The 14,787-nt window shown below is 31.0% G+C and overlaps 2 long non-coding RNA genes across 4 annotated transcripts in view; both read right to left on the bottom strand.

Moving 5' to 3' along the window:
- Nucleotides 1-1,135: 1,135 nt before the first annotated feature.
- On the bottom strand, nucleotides 1,136-11,882 carry LOC126882217 (uncharacterized). 3 transcript variants are annotated; one of them, XR_007697231.1, is made up of 2 exons: nucleotides 8,935-11,882; nucleotides 1,136-2,135 (listed from the first exon to the last, which is right to left on the bottom strand). It is a non-coding gene; the product is annotated as an uncharacterized LOC126882217 (long non-coding RNA). The 3 variants fall into 3 exon arrangements; XR_007697230.1 differs by lacking the exon at nucleotides 8,935-11,882 and adding an exon at nucleotides 2,746-5,694; XR_007697229.1 differs by lacking the exon at nucleotides 1,136-2,135 and adding an exon at nucleotides 7,325-8,324.
- A 1,631-nt stretch (nucleotides 11,883-13,513) lies between these two features.
- Nucleotides 13,514-14,787, bottom strand: part of LOC126882215 (uncharacterized) — a 12,122-nt gene continuing 10,848 nt past the window's right edge. The window contains exon 2 of the long non-coding RNA XR_007697227.1: nucleotides 13,514-14,511. This is a non-coding gene — a long non-coding RNA (uncharacterized LOC126882215). The remainder of the gene's footprint in view (nucleotides 14,512-14,787) is intronic.

Here is a 14,787-nt window from a genome sequence, read left to right as displayed (position 1 = left end):
ACAGATTTCCAGACTAAAAATCGGCATCTCAAAAACATAAGATGTAATTTTATTATAATTCAGTATTGTTTATTTTTATAGGTCAATGAAAAACATACCTAGAGTGTTTTCTGTTGCCACAATTTGAGATTTCAATTAAAAATACACAAATATACAAACTTCATGACTATGGTTGGAGACACCAACAAACAGGGTTCTGTTTCCTGCTTTTTTGAAACAGGTTTTACGTATAATAAATAAAAATGCGGGATCATTCGTACCAAATATCGCAAATTAAAGACCCGGGTCGTGCACTTGTTCTTCAGGACAAGGTGTATGGAAAATAGGACCAAAAGGAAAATCATTTTTTGTCTACCAAACCTGAGACAATTTTTCAACACGTCTACAACCGGACGAACAGATTCCAGCTAAGTCATGATGGGTAACATTTGAAACAGATTTAACGTAAGAAGAAGAAAAAGGGGACTGTTTTTACACCAACTCATTGTTGGAAATTAATACCTTTTATAACCTAGAGTTATATCTAGTATTTATAGTAATAATACTATCCTGTTAGTGTAACAAAAATAAGAAAACTTCTGTTGGAGTGAAAGTAAAAAGAAAGATATACTCCAACAGAAGTAAGGAAAAAAAAGAAGAAAAGAAAAGACTAAGGTAACTAGTTGGGGCCTCTTATGAAAATAAAAATGAAGGGGCTTCAGCGGTTGAGCCGAAGTAGGAAAAATAAAAAATACTACTTTGCAGTAGTACTGAAGAAAGGGGAATTAGAAGGGATAATAAGTAGACGTGGGAAGAGACAGAGGCAAACTGAATAGAGTTGGCTAGCTATAGATGCAAGAGAGCAACTTGACACTCAAGGATGGATACGGCTCGTTTGCATGCCTGTCGAAGAACAGTAGCTCTATGTAGATAGTAATAATGACTAAAATATGAAATAATAAAATAAGAATAATGTACTGAAGAGGAATGAAGATGAATAATTTCTAAAGACGAACAAGATAAATAAATCTAACAAATCATGGGCGCCATGAAAATGATCTTCGATCATTCTCCCAGGTATCTTATACTGCTGTCAGATATTAAATATATCAAACCTGTAATAATGAACATAAAGGAATAATAAAAATAAATGATATACAAAATAAATAAACATATTTATTAAAAATAACTACCAGATTTTTAACAATCTCTGAGTTAAGCAAGTTCATATTATGCTGTGACTCTAAAATGACATAAGTTATACAAGAAGATATATATATTTTAAAGATAACAACAATAATGTTATCTGTTACAACTTAAATATAAGTACCTCTTACTAACATATAGGGTACAAAATTACATAAGTTTTCTACCAAATGGTTATAGTACGCCTGCTACGTACAACTAAAGGAAACCGACGAAGATGAAAATAATACAAATAAATAGGCCCAAGCCTCACTAAGAGAAAATACAATACTGAATAAAGCAAAATTAAATATACAAATGAATAAACGTTATAGAAGTGAAGTTAAGAAAAATACCGACAAAATGACCTAAATTAACCGAGCAAATGCAATGAAATAAAGTAACGACGAAGTAACCGAACAAACGAAATAAAGCGAATAAATACAATATTTGGGAAACAAGCAAGTAATGTTACAAAATAAATTTACCCGAATTACATAAACCAATATCAAAGCAATAATAAAGTATTAAAAACCTAATTTTCTCTAGGCTTATTCCTGTGCACAAGAAGTTACCGTAGATACAAAGTTTGGGAACCAAATAATCTAATATACAAATACATATGTCAAAAAAAAAACAGAGGTAACCTAAATCTGGAAAAAAAACATAGTGTATTTAACAGATAGTCTGAAATATAAAAAAAACCAATAGTTACTAAAACTCCTCACTAAATGTTCCCAAACGAGGTTGCGGTTGCATCCTAGAAAATGAGCATCACTATGATGCACCTCCATGCCCCCCCGTAGGCCCAGGTGGCAGGACGAAAAGGAGCTGGAATGTCCCCCAAAAAGCTTGTTCCCAAAACATACTCCCAGTTTGACTTGGCGGTAGCTGCAATAAGGTCAAGGTGGCTTCCCTAGGTAGTCAAGGTGGGTACGACATCACATGAGGGTTAGTTTTCTTCCAAATGGCTAAAAACATATACTTCGTTTGATTTCTCATATAAACCGGTAAACAAAAGTAAAGAGAAGAAGAAATAATCGAGGAAAACTTTTTAGAAGCAATAACATAAAAAAACAACCATTAAAAATGGAACAAAAACTAATCTCAGGTAACCTTGAACTATTTTGAGTTTGAAAACATGAACAAATAATGGCATTGCATTTGAAATAGGAATATAAAATATGACTTATCTGAAATAACATGAGATTAAGATAGTAATAGCCATCTACATACATTTTATATACCTTAATGAAATGGTATTGAACCAGACAAAGATAGTTACATGACAATTTATAGATATATTGGACATGAAAATTTATAGATATATTGGATGTTCAATCGGTTTAAAACGTACAGAGAAATGGTAATTATTTCCAATATTAATTTGAGGACTTCAAAAATGTTTGGTTATGTAAAACCAAAAACCCCATTAATATAAAGATCGATATAAAGATAATATAAAGATCGAAATAATCTACATCCTTCACCTAAGGGACTGGCTAAGAACATTTAACAATGAACCAACTATTTCATATATTCAAGGTTAACTAAAAAACATTAGTAGAAAAAACGATTTACCGGTTAATTTTTTATTCCTCTTCCACTGATGGTACTCCCATCCTTACTCCAGGAAACCCGTACTCCAGGAAACAAGTGGTGGTAACTTTTTACTATACTTCCAAACTTAGTTGAAATAAAAATTAATTTCGAAGAAATTAACCGCCATTTACGGTATCAACCACCAACACCAACCTGTCAACCTCGCAGCCACCGGCCAAGTGCCTCTCATTCCTCCCACAGTCAGCGAGGAAAACGTCAAACTCTCACGGAACACGAATTAAACGACAAGGAACGGTTCAACAACTATGTTCCGTACAGTGTGACGTCACATGAGAAGTCCTTTACGATAAATTAAAGAATTTAAATGGGAGGTCAAGAGAAAATAATTATTTTTTTTAAAAATAATTACAGCGCTAAAAATGATAATATAACGGGTGGACCGTTACAATCCCCTCCTACTCGGGAAAAAAAAAATTTTTTAACCAAAAAAAATTTTTTTTTTTTTAAACTTCAAAATATTAACAACTAAATTTACAATAGTCTAACAATCCACGTTGATTCGCAAGATTACTTCTAAATATAAACTAATGGTCAAGGAAAAATAAATCAATACATGACTCAAACTCATACTAAAATGTTACTATGTTACTCTCTGCTACCAAATATTAACATATATTGCTCAAAAGTCAAAACAAAACTAAATATTGTACTTAAGTTCATAATAACTGAGTGTCGAGTTGGGCACTAAAACCAAAATTGAACTATCCATGGACATCAGATTTATAAAGGGTATATCCAAGAACGGAACAACCAGGAAAAGGTGTGAGCCAATTCGAACCATATCAAAAGTAAATGTACCAAAGTGAATAAAAAAAATCAGTAACTAAAATAGGTAAAGAATTGAACACTTTATCCAAAACTGAACTAACAATGGACACCAGATTCATAATAGTATATCCAGAGAAGAACAATCAGGAAGATTTATGGAAAAATTCTCACTAATGTCAAATAATACCAATAATAAACATACCAAAGGAATCCAAAACTCAATAACCAAAATAAATGTGGAATCGGACACTTAATCCAAAGTCGAACTATCAGTGGACACCAGATTCATAAAAGGCATATCCAAAGAAGAACGACCAGGCAAATTTATGGACCAATTCACACCAATACTAAACCACATAACAGATCAGGTCTACGTACACCCACATCCGGTAATACGAACCTATCCAACTAAATACACAAAATAAATGAAGAATCGGACACTTATCCAGAATCGGACTATCAATGGACACCAGATTTATATAGGAGTATATCCAAAGAAGAACGATCAGGCAAATTTATGGACCAATTCTTACTAATACTAAATAAACTAAATTATTGGATCCAATGGTAACTAATACTGAACAAAATAAATAAATTAGGTCTACATACACCCTCATCCGGTAATATGAACCTATCTGAACTAAGTAATCCAAAATAAGTCAGAAAAAAATTACTAACAGACTAAGTAACAGAGATGTAACCAAACTAAATCAAAGGTAAGATAAATACCTAAAGTGTATTGACTAAAGTATTCTAGAAAATACATAACTTAATTCATGCTGGTATTCGCGAACTATAGCATGTTGCTACAACAGATGTATGAGAATAACCAGACACAGATAAGGTACTAATATAAGAATAAGTAAGAAAGAAAACAGAATGAATAGTGAACTTACAAGGTCTATGGCACTATGATAAATAATAGGAAGAAAAAAAAAAAAATATGATAAGTGATAGGGAAAAAAATTGACGAGAACGAGCACAATTTTAAATAAAACTGCAAATTCATGCGTTCTCACATACGTACATAGAATTATTCAGGAAATATTCCAGAATCTGAATAACAAAACTAATGCCTACGAAAAGAAGTGGGAATATATTCAAATGAACAACTCATCTGTCTAAACACTCCAAATACTGACTTAACGAACCTACTATGTATAGGGATGGCCTAAGCATTGATTTATAAACAAGTGCGCAAGATATTTATCCATGTTTACTCATCAACTCAAAGTACAAACATACTATGAAGCAAAAGGCCTAATATGAACTAAATACTTCCCTATTAAATTGTAAAAAACTGAAATAAGTAAACTGATTACAGAAAAATGTTTAGGAAATGTAATGATGAAAAGACATCTGCCTACTCTGCCATGAGGACATAGATTACGAAACCGGACAGCAGTGATCAGTTGCTGAATTTCGAACCCACGTATTCACCAACTTTGAGCATCAACAGACTAAGTAGTTTCTAAGAAGAAATATGAAAGACTCAAGAATTCATACATACTTACATCAAAATTCCAAACTAATTCCAGAATCATACTGTGTAGGATAGAAGGATATAAATTATTATAAAGTGTTTAAGATATTGGAGACAAATAATGTTAATAGAGTAACCCAATAACAAATTAAAAACCACATCTTTCCAATATGGCAAATTCAATAATAAGATATAAATATGATCAAAAAAAAATTAGTAAGTAATCAAATATTCCAAATAATATAACACATAACCTGAGATAAGTAGTGCATAACATACAGTTCCATAATAATATCCATATTAAACAAGAGTACCTACTTGTATGAGCTTACCTGTCCAAATAAGTATATAAATATATAATAATTCAACAACCCTTCTAACTTAAGGGGTTAGGTGTGCAAAAACTAAACAAAAATACAAGTGAAGTTCTGATTAATTGTATAATCCTACTGACAGGATTAGCAATTAATAACATTGACTCATAATAATAATTACAATGCACCATGCCTAATACCAAAAAAAAAGTTAAACTCATACATAAAGTACTACATAATAATTAAATTAATAAGTAATAAATTAAAAGTCATCAACAACAAAGCCAAAGATGAAATCAAGCAATGTATGTAGGTACCTGCATTATCAGATGACAAAAAAAATATCAGACTAAAATTTCTAACCATACTAAAGATTGAGTTAAGCTAAAGACAAACAGAAGAAGAGATTAGCTTGAACAACACTGTTAAGGTAATCTTCTTCTGAAGACTGTTCTATAACTTAGTAGGAAAATAGTATCAATGTTTCCTAACTAATAAATAATTTATATTTAAATCTCAACCTAAAGTATCTGATTTCTATGAGCATTATATTATGGTACCCACATTGATATAATATTATTATCAACAATAATAAAACTAGAAACTGAGATGGATAATGGAACTACTTTACTATACAATAATTATAATTGTTATATTTAACACTACCAATTAAAGAAAAATAGTTTGGATGACCATCTGTAACCATCCGAACCATGCGAATTCAACGTATCATGTATAGAAACTAATGTCTGGACTGATATTGCTTTGTGGTGTGTGCCTGTCTTACCAAACAACCCAAATATCAAAAATAACAAATATAAAATATAATCTAAAGTTTGTAAGACAAAGATACATATGGAGAAAATATTAGCGACACACCAACAAATCAAAATGCCAGCAAAATATATAAATAATCAAATCAATAGCGTAAATAAAATACCTAAATACTGAAAATGATTTCTAGTTATGTATAAAATATAACCATACTAGAAAAAAATGTATGCATATATTCAATGATTAATTGTACGCGCAAACGTACTACCATTGGTAGAAGGAATAAAAATTTAACTAATAGAACATAATGTCAGTTATGTATACTCAATCTAAATACATAAATAAGTTTCCAATAAAAATACAAAATCCAAACTAACATATGAGCTGTACCACTAAAACTAAAAATGAGGTATCGAAATAAACTAATCAAAACCAAAAGCAGCATAAGTCTACCTGTTTAGTATTCGTAAAGTTTTAAAGACCAAAAATAAATCAGAAGTAACATGTATACAAAGATATCAAAAAGTTAATAAAACAGAAAATTCCAATAAAAGAAAATTGAACTAAAAGAACTACTGTCTTAGAACCATAAAACGGTTGGCCCCACGTTGGGCGCCAGTGTAACAAAATTAAGAAAACTTCTGTTGGAGTGAAAGTAAAAAGAAAGATATACTCCAACAGAAGTAAGGAAAAAAAAGAAGAATAGAAAAGACTAAGGTAACTAGTTGGGGCCTCTTATGAAAATAAAAATGAAGGGGCTTCAGCGGTTGAGCCGAAGTAGGAAAAATAAAAAATACTACTTTGCAGTAGTACTGAAGAAAGGGGAATTAGAAGGGATAATAAGTAGACGTGGGAAGAGACAGAGGCAAACTGAATAGAGTTGGCTAGCTATAGATGCAAGAGAGCAACTTGACACTCAAGGATGGATACGGCTCGTTTGCATGCCTGTCGAAGAACAGTAGCTCTATGTAGATAGTAATAATGACTAAAATATGAAATAATAAAATAAGAATAATGTACTGAAGAGGAATGAAGATGAATAATTTCTAAAGACGAACAAGATAAATAAATCTAACAAATCATGGGCGCCATGAAAATGATCTTCGATCATTCTCCCAGGTATCTTATACTGCTGTCAGATATTAAATATATCAAACCTGTAATAATGAACATAAAGGAATAATAAAAATAAATGATATACAAAATAAATAAACATATTTATTAAAAATAACTACCAGATTTTTAACAATCTCTGAGTTAAGCAAGTTCATATTATGCTGTGACTCTAAAATGACATAAGTTATACAAGAAGATATATATATTTTAAAGATAACAACAATAATGTTATCTGTTACAACTTAAATATAAGTACCTCTTACTAACATATAGGGTACAAAATTACATAAGTCTTCTACCAAATGGTTATAGTACGCCTGCTACGTACAACTAAAGGAAACCGACGAAGATGAAAATAATACAAATAAATAGGCCCAAGCCTCACTAAGAGAAAATACAATACTGAATAAAGCAAAATTAAATATACAAATGAATAAACGTTATAGAAGTGAAGTTAAGAAAAATACCGACAAAATGACCTAAATTAACCGAGCAAATGCAATGAAATAAAGTAACGACGAAGTAACCGAACAAACGAAATAAAGCGAATAAATACAATATTTGGGAAACAAGCAAGTAATGTTACAAAATAAATTTACCCGAATTACATAAACCAATATCAAAGCAATAATAAAGTATTAAAAACCTAATTTTCTCTAGGCTTATTCCTGTGCACAAGAAGTTACCGTAGATACAAAGTTTGGGAACCAAATAATCTAATATACAAATACATATGTCAAAAAAAAAACAGAGGTAACCTAAATCTGGAAAAAAAACATAGTGTATTTAACAGATAGTCTGAAATATAAAAAAAACCAATAGTTACTAAAACTCCTCACTAAATGTTCCCAAACGAGGTTGCGGTTGCATCCTAGAAAATGAGCATCACTATGATGCACCTCCATGCCCCCCCGTAGGCCCAGGTGGCAGGACGAAAAGGAGCTGGAATGTCCCCCAAAAAGCTTGTTCCCAAAACATACTCCCAGTTTGACTTGGCGGTAGCTGCAATAAGGTCAAGGTGGCTTCCCTAGGTAGTCAAGGTGGGTACGACATCACATGAGGGTTAGTTTTCTTCCAAATGGCTAAAAACATATACTTCGTTTGATTTCTCATATAAACCGGTAAACAAAAGTAAAGAGAAGAAGAAATAATCGAGGAAAACTTTTTAGAAGCAATAACATAAAAAAACAACCATTAAAAATGGAACAAAAACTAATCTCAGGTAACCTTGAACTATTTTGAGTTTGAAAACATGAACAAATAATGGCATTGCATTTGAAATAGGAATATAAAATATGACTTATCTGAAATAACATGAGATTAAGATAGTAATAGCCATCTACATACATTTTATATACCTTAATGAAATGGTATTGAACCAGACAAAGATAGTTACATGACAATTTATAGATATATTGGACATGAAAATTTATAGATATATTGGATGTTCAATCGGTTTAAAACGTACAGAGAAATGGTAATTATTTCCAATATTAATTTGAGGACTTCAAAAATGTTTGGTTATGTAAAACCAAAAACCCCATTAATATAAAGATCGATATAAAGATAATATAAAGATCGAAATAATCTACATCCTTCACCTAAGGGACTGGCTAAGAACATTTAACAATGAACCAACTATTTCATATATTCAAGGTTAACTAAAAAACATTAGTAGAAAAAACGATTTACCGGTTAATTTTTTATTCCTCTTCCACTGATGGTACTCCCATCCTTACTCCAGGAAACCCGTACTCCAGGAAACAAGTGGTGGTAACTTTTTACTATACTTCCAAACTTAGTTGAAATAAAAATTAATTTCGAAGAAATTAACCGCCATTTACGGTATCAACCACCAACACCAACCTGTCAACCTCGCAGCCACCGGCCAAGTGCCTCTCATTCCTCCCACAGTCAGCGAGGAAAACGTCAAACTCTCACGGAACACGAATTAAACGACAAGGAACGGTTCAACAACTATGTTCCGTACAGTGTGACGTCACATGAGAAGTCCTTTACGATAAATTAAAGAATTTAAATGGGAGGTCAAGAGAAAATAATTATTTTTTTTAAAAATAATTACAGCGCTAAAAATGATAATATAACGGGTGGACCGTTACAATCCCCTCCTACTCGGGAAAAAAAAAATTTTTTAACCAAAAAAAATTTTTTTTTTTTTTAAACTTCAAAATATTAACAACTAAATTTACAATAGTCTAACAATCCACGTTGATTCGCAAGATTACTTCTAAATATAAACTAATGGTCAAGGAAAAATAAATCAATACATGACTCAAACTCATACTAAAATGTTACTATGTTACTCTCTGCTACCAAATATTAACATATATTGCTCAAAAGTCAAAACAAAACTAAATATTGTACTTAAGTTCATAATAACTGAGTGTCGAGTTGGGCACTAAAACCAAAATTGAACTATCCATGGACATCAGATTTATAAAGGGTATATCCAAGAACGGAACAACCAGGAAAAGGTGTGAGCCAATTCGAACCATATCAAAAGTAAATGTACCAAAGTGAATAAAAAAAATCAGTAACTAAAATAGGTAAAGAATTGAACACTTTATCCAAAACTGAACTAACAATGGACACCAGATTCATAATAGTATATCCAGAGAAGAACAATCAGGAAGATTTATGGAAAAATTCTCACTAATGTCAAATAATACCAATAATAAACATACCAAAGGAATCCAAAACTCAATAACCAAAATAAATGTGGAATCGGACACTTAATCCAAAGTCGAACTATCAGTGGACACCAGATTCATAAAAGGCATATCCAAAGAAGAACGACCAGGCAAATTTATGGACCAATTCACACCAATACTAAACCACATAACAGATCAGGTCTACGTACACCCACATCCGGTAATACGAACCTATCCAACTAAATACACAAAATAAATGAAGAATCGGACACTTATCCAGAATCGGACTATCAATGGACACCAGATTTATATAGGAGTATATCCAAAGAAGAACGATCAGGCAAATTTATGGACCAATTCTTACTAATACTAAATAAACTAAATTATTGGATCCAATGGTAACTAATACTGAACAAAATAAATAAATTAGGTCTACATACACCCTCATCCGGTAATATGAACCTATCTGAACTAAGTAATCCAAAATAAGTCAGAAAAAAATTACTAACAGACTAAGTAACAGAGATGTAACCAAACTAAATCAAAGGTAAGATAAATACCTAAAGTGTATTGACTAAAGTATTCTAGAAAATACATAACTTAATTCATGCTGGTATTCGCGAACTATAGCATGTTGCTACAACAGATGTATGAGAATAACCAGACACAGATAAGGTACTAATATAAGAATAAGTAAGAAAGAAAACAGAATGAATAGTGAACTTACAAGGTCTATGGCACTATGATAAATAATAGGAAGAAAAAAAAAAATATGATAAGTGATAGGGAAAAAAATTGACGAGAACGAGCACAATTTTAAATAAAACTGCAAATTCATGCGTTCTCACATACGTACATAGAATTATTCAGGAAATATTCCAGAATCTGAATAACAAAACTAATGCCTACGAAAAGAAGTGGGAATATATTCAAATGAACAACTCATCTGTCTAAACACTCCAAATACTGACTTAACGAACCTACTATGTATAGGGATGGCCTAAGCATTGATTTATAAACAAGTGCGCAAGATATTTATCCATGTTTACTCATCAACTCAAAGTACAAACATACTATGAAGCAAAAGGCCTAATATGAACTAAATACTTCCCTATTAAATTGTAAAAAACTGAAATAAGTAAACTGATTACAGAAAAATGTTTAGGAAATGTAATGATGAAAAGACATCTGCCTACTCTGCCATGAGGACATAGATTACGAAACCGGACAGCAGTGATCAGTTGCTGAATTTCGAACCCACGTATTCACCAACTTTGAGCATCAACAGACTAAGTAGTTTCTAAGAAGAAATATGAAAGACTCAAGAATTCATACATACTTACATCAAAATTCCAAACTAATTCCAGAATCATACTGTGTAGGATAGAAGGATATAAATTATTATAAAGTGTTTAAGATATTGGAGACAAATAATGTTAATAGAGTAACCCAATAACAAATTAAAAACCACATCTTTCCAATATGGCAAATTCAATAATAAGATATAAATATGATCAAAAAAAAATTAGTAAGTAATCAAATATTCCAAATAATATAACACATAACCTGAGATAAGTAGTGCATAACATACAGTTCCATAATAATATCCATATTAAACAAGAGTACCTACTTGTATGAGCTTACCTGTCCAAATAAGTATATAAATATATAATAATTCAACAACCCTTCTAACTTAAGGGGTTAGGTGTGCAAAAACTAAACAAAAATACAAGTGAAGTTCTGATTAATTGTATAATCCTACTGACAGGATTAGCAATTAATAACATTGACTCATAATAATAATTACAATGCACCATGCCTAATACCAAAAAAAAAGTTAAACTCATACATAAAGTACTACATAATAATTAAATTAATAAGTAATAAATTAAAAGTCATCAACAACAAAGCCAAAGATGAAATCAAGCAATGTATGTAGGTACCTGCATTATCAGATGACAAAAAAAATATCAGACTAAAATTTCTAACCATACTAAAGATTGAGTTAAGCTAAAGACAAACAGAAGAAGAGATTAGCTTGAACAACACTGTTAAGGTAATCTTCTTCTGAAGACTGTTCTATAACTTAGTAGGAAAATAGTATCAATGTTTCCTAACTAATAAATAATTTATATTTAAATCTCAACCTAAAGTATCTGATTTCTATGAGCATTATATTATGGTACCCACATTGATATAATATTATTATCAACAATAATAAAACTAGAAACTGAGATGGATAATGGAACTACTTTACTATACAATAATTATAATTGTTATATTTAACACTACCAATTAAAGAAAAATAGTTTGGATGACCATCTGTAACCATCCGAACCATGCGAATTCAACGTATCATGTATAGAAACTAATGTCTGGACTGATATTGCTTTGTGGTGTGTGCCTGTCTTACCAAACAACCCAAATATCAAAAATAACAAATATAAAATATAATCTAAAGTTTGTAAGACAAAGATACATATGGAGAAAATATTAGCGACACACCAACAAATCAAAATGCCAGCAAAATATATAAATAATCAAATCAATAGCGTAAATAAAATACCTAAATACTGAAAATGATTTCTAGTTATGTATAAAATATAACCATACTAGAAAAAAATGTATGCATATATTCAATGATTAATTGTACGCGCAAACGTACTACCATTGGTAGAAGGAATAAAAATTTAACTAATAGAACATAATGTCAGTTATGTATACTCAATCTAAATACATAAATAAGTTTCCAATAAAAATACAAAATCCAAACTAACATATGAGCTGTACCACTAAAACTAAAAATGAGGTATCGAAATAAACTAATCAAAACCAAAAGCAGCATAAGTCTACCTGTTTAGTATTCGTAAAGTTTTAAAGACCAAAAATAAATCAGAAGTAACATGTATACAAAGATATCAAAAAGTTAATAAAACAGAAAATTCCCAATAAAAGAAAATTGAACTAAAAGAACTACTGTCTTAGAACCATAAAACGGTTGGCCCCACGTTGGGCGCCAGTGTAACAAAATTAAGAAAACTTCTGTTGGAGTGAAAGTAAAAAGAAAGATATACTCCAACAGAAGTAAGGAAAAAAAAGAAGAATAGAAAAGACTAAGGTAACTAGTTGGGGCCTCTTATGAAAATAAAATGAAGGGGCTTCAGCGGTTGAGCCGAAGTAGGAAAAATAAAAAATACTACTTTGCAGTAGTACTGAAGAAAGGGGAATTAGAAGGGATAATAAGTAGACGTGGGAAGAGACAGAGGCAAACTGAATAGAGTTGGCTAGCTATAGATGCAAGAGAGCAACTTGACACTCAAGGATGGATACGGCTCGTTTGCATGCCTGTCGAAGAACAGTAGCTCTATGTAGATAGTAATAATGACTAAAATATGAAATAATAAAATAAGAATAATGTACTGAAGAGGAATGAAGATGAATAATTTCTAAAGACGAACAAGATAAATAAATCTAACAAATCATGGGGCGCCATGAAAATGATCTTCGATCATTCTCCCAGGTATCTTATACTGCTGTCAGATATTAAATATATCAAACCTGTAATAATGAACATAAAGGAATAATAAAAATAAATGATATACAAAATAAATAAACATATTTATTAAAAATAACTACCAGATTTTTAACAATCTCTGAGTTAAGCAAGTTCATATTATGCTGTGACTCTAAAATGACATAAGTTATACAAGAAGATATATATATTTTAAAGATAACAACAATAATGTTATCTGTTACAACTTAAATATAAGTACCTCTTACTAACATATAGGGTACAAAATTACATAAGTCTTCTACCAAATGGTTATAGTACGCCTGCTACGTACAACTAAAGGAAACCGACGAAGATGAAAATAATACAAATAAATAGGCCCAAGCCTCACTAAGAGAAAATACAATACTGAATAAAGCAAAATTAAATATACAAATGAATAAACGTTATAGAAGTGAAGTTAAGAAAAATACCGACAAAATGACCTAAATTAACCGAGCAAATGCAATGAAATAAAGTAACGACGAAGTAACCGAACAAACGAAATAAAGCGAATAAATACAATATTTGGGAAACAAGCAAGTAATGTTACAAAATAAATTTACCCGAATTACATAAACCAATATCAAAGCAATAATAAAGTATTAAAAACCTAATTTTCTCTAGGCTTATTCCTGTGCACAAGAAGTTACCGTAGATACAAAGTTTGGGAACCAAATAATCTAATATACAAATACATATGTCAAAAAAAAACAGAGGTAACCTAAATCTGGAAAAAAAACATAGTGTATTTAACAGATAGTCTGAAATATAAAAAAAACCAATAGTTACTAAAACTCCTCACTAAATGTTCCCAAACGAGGTTGCGGTTGCATCCTAGAAAATGAGCATCACTATGATGCACCTCCATGCCCCCCCGTAGGCCCAGGTGGCAGGACGAAAAGGAGCTGGAATGTCCCCCAAAAAGCTTGTTCCCAAAACATACTCCCAGTTTGACTTGGCGGTAGCTGCAATAAGGTCAAGGTGGCTTCCTAGGTAGTCAAGGTGGGTACGACATCACATGAGGGTTAGTTTTCTTCCAAATGGCTAAAAACATATACTTCGTTTGATTTCTCATATAAACCGGTAAACAAAAGTAAAGAGAAGAAGAAATAATCGAGGAAAACTTTTTAGAAGCAATAACATAAAAAAACAACCATTAAAAATGGAACAAAAACTAATCTCAGGTAACCTTGAACTATTTTGAGTTTGAAAACATGAACAAATAATGGCATTGCATTTGAAATAGGAATATAAAATATGACTTATCTGAAATAACATGAGATTAAGATAGTAATAGCCATCTACATACATTTTATATAC

Source organism: Diabrotica virgifera, chromosome 3 (genome assembly GCF_917563875.1).
Source record: "Diabrotica virgifera virgifera chromosome 3, PGI_DIABVI_V3a".
NCBI lineage: Eukaryota > Metazoa > Arthropoda > Insecta > Coleoptera > Chrysomelidae > Diabrotica > Diabrotica virgifera.
Note: the sequence above shows the minus strand (reverse complement) of the source record. Positions and strands in the feature narration are given on the sequence as shown.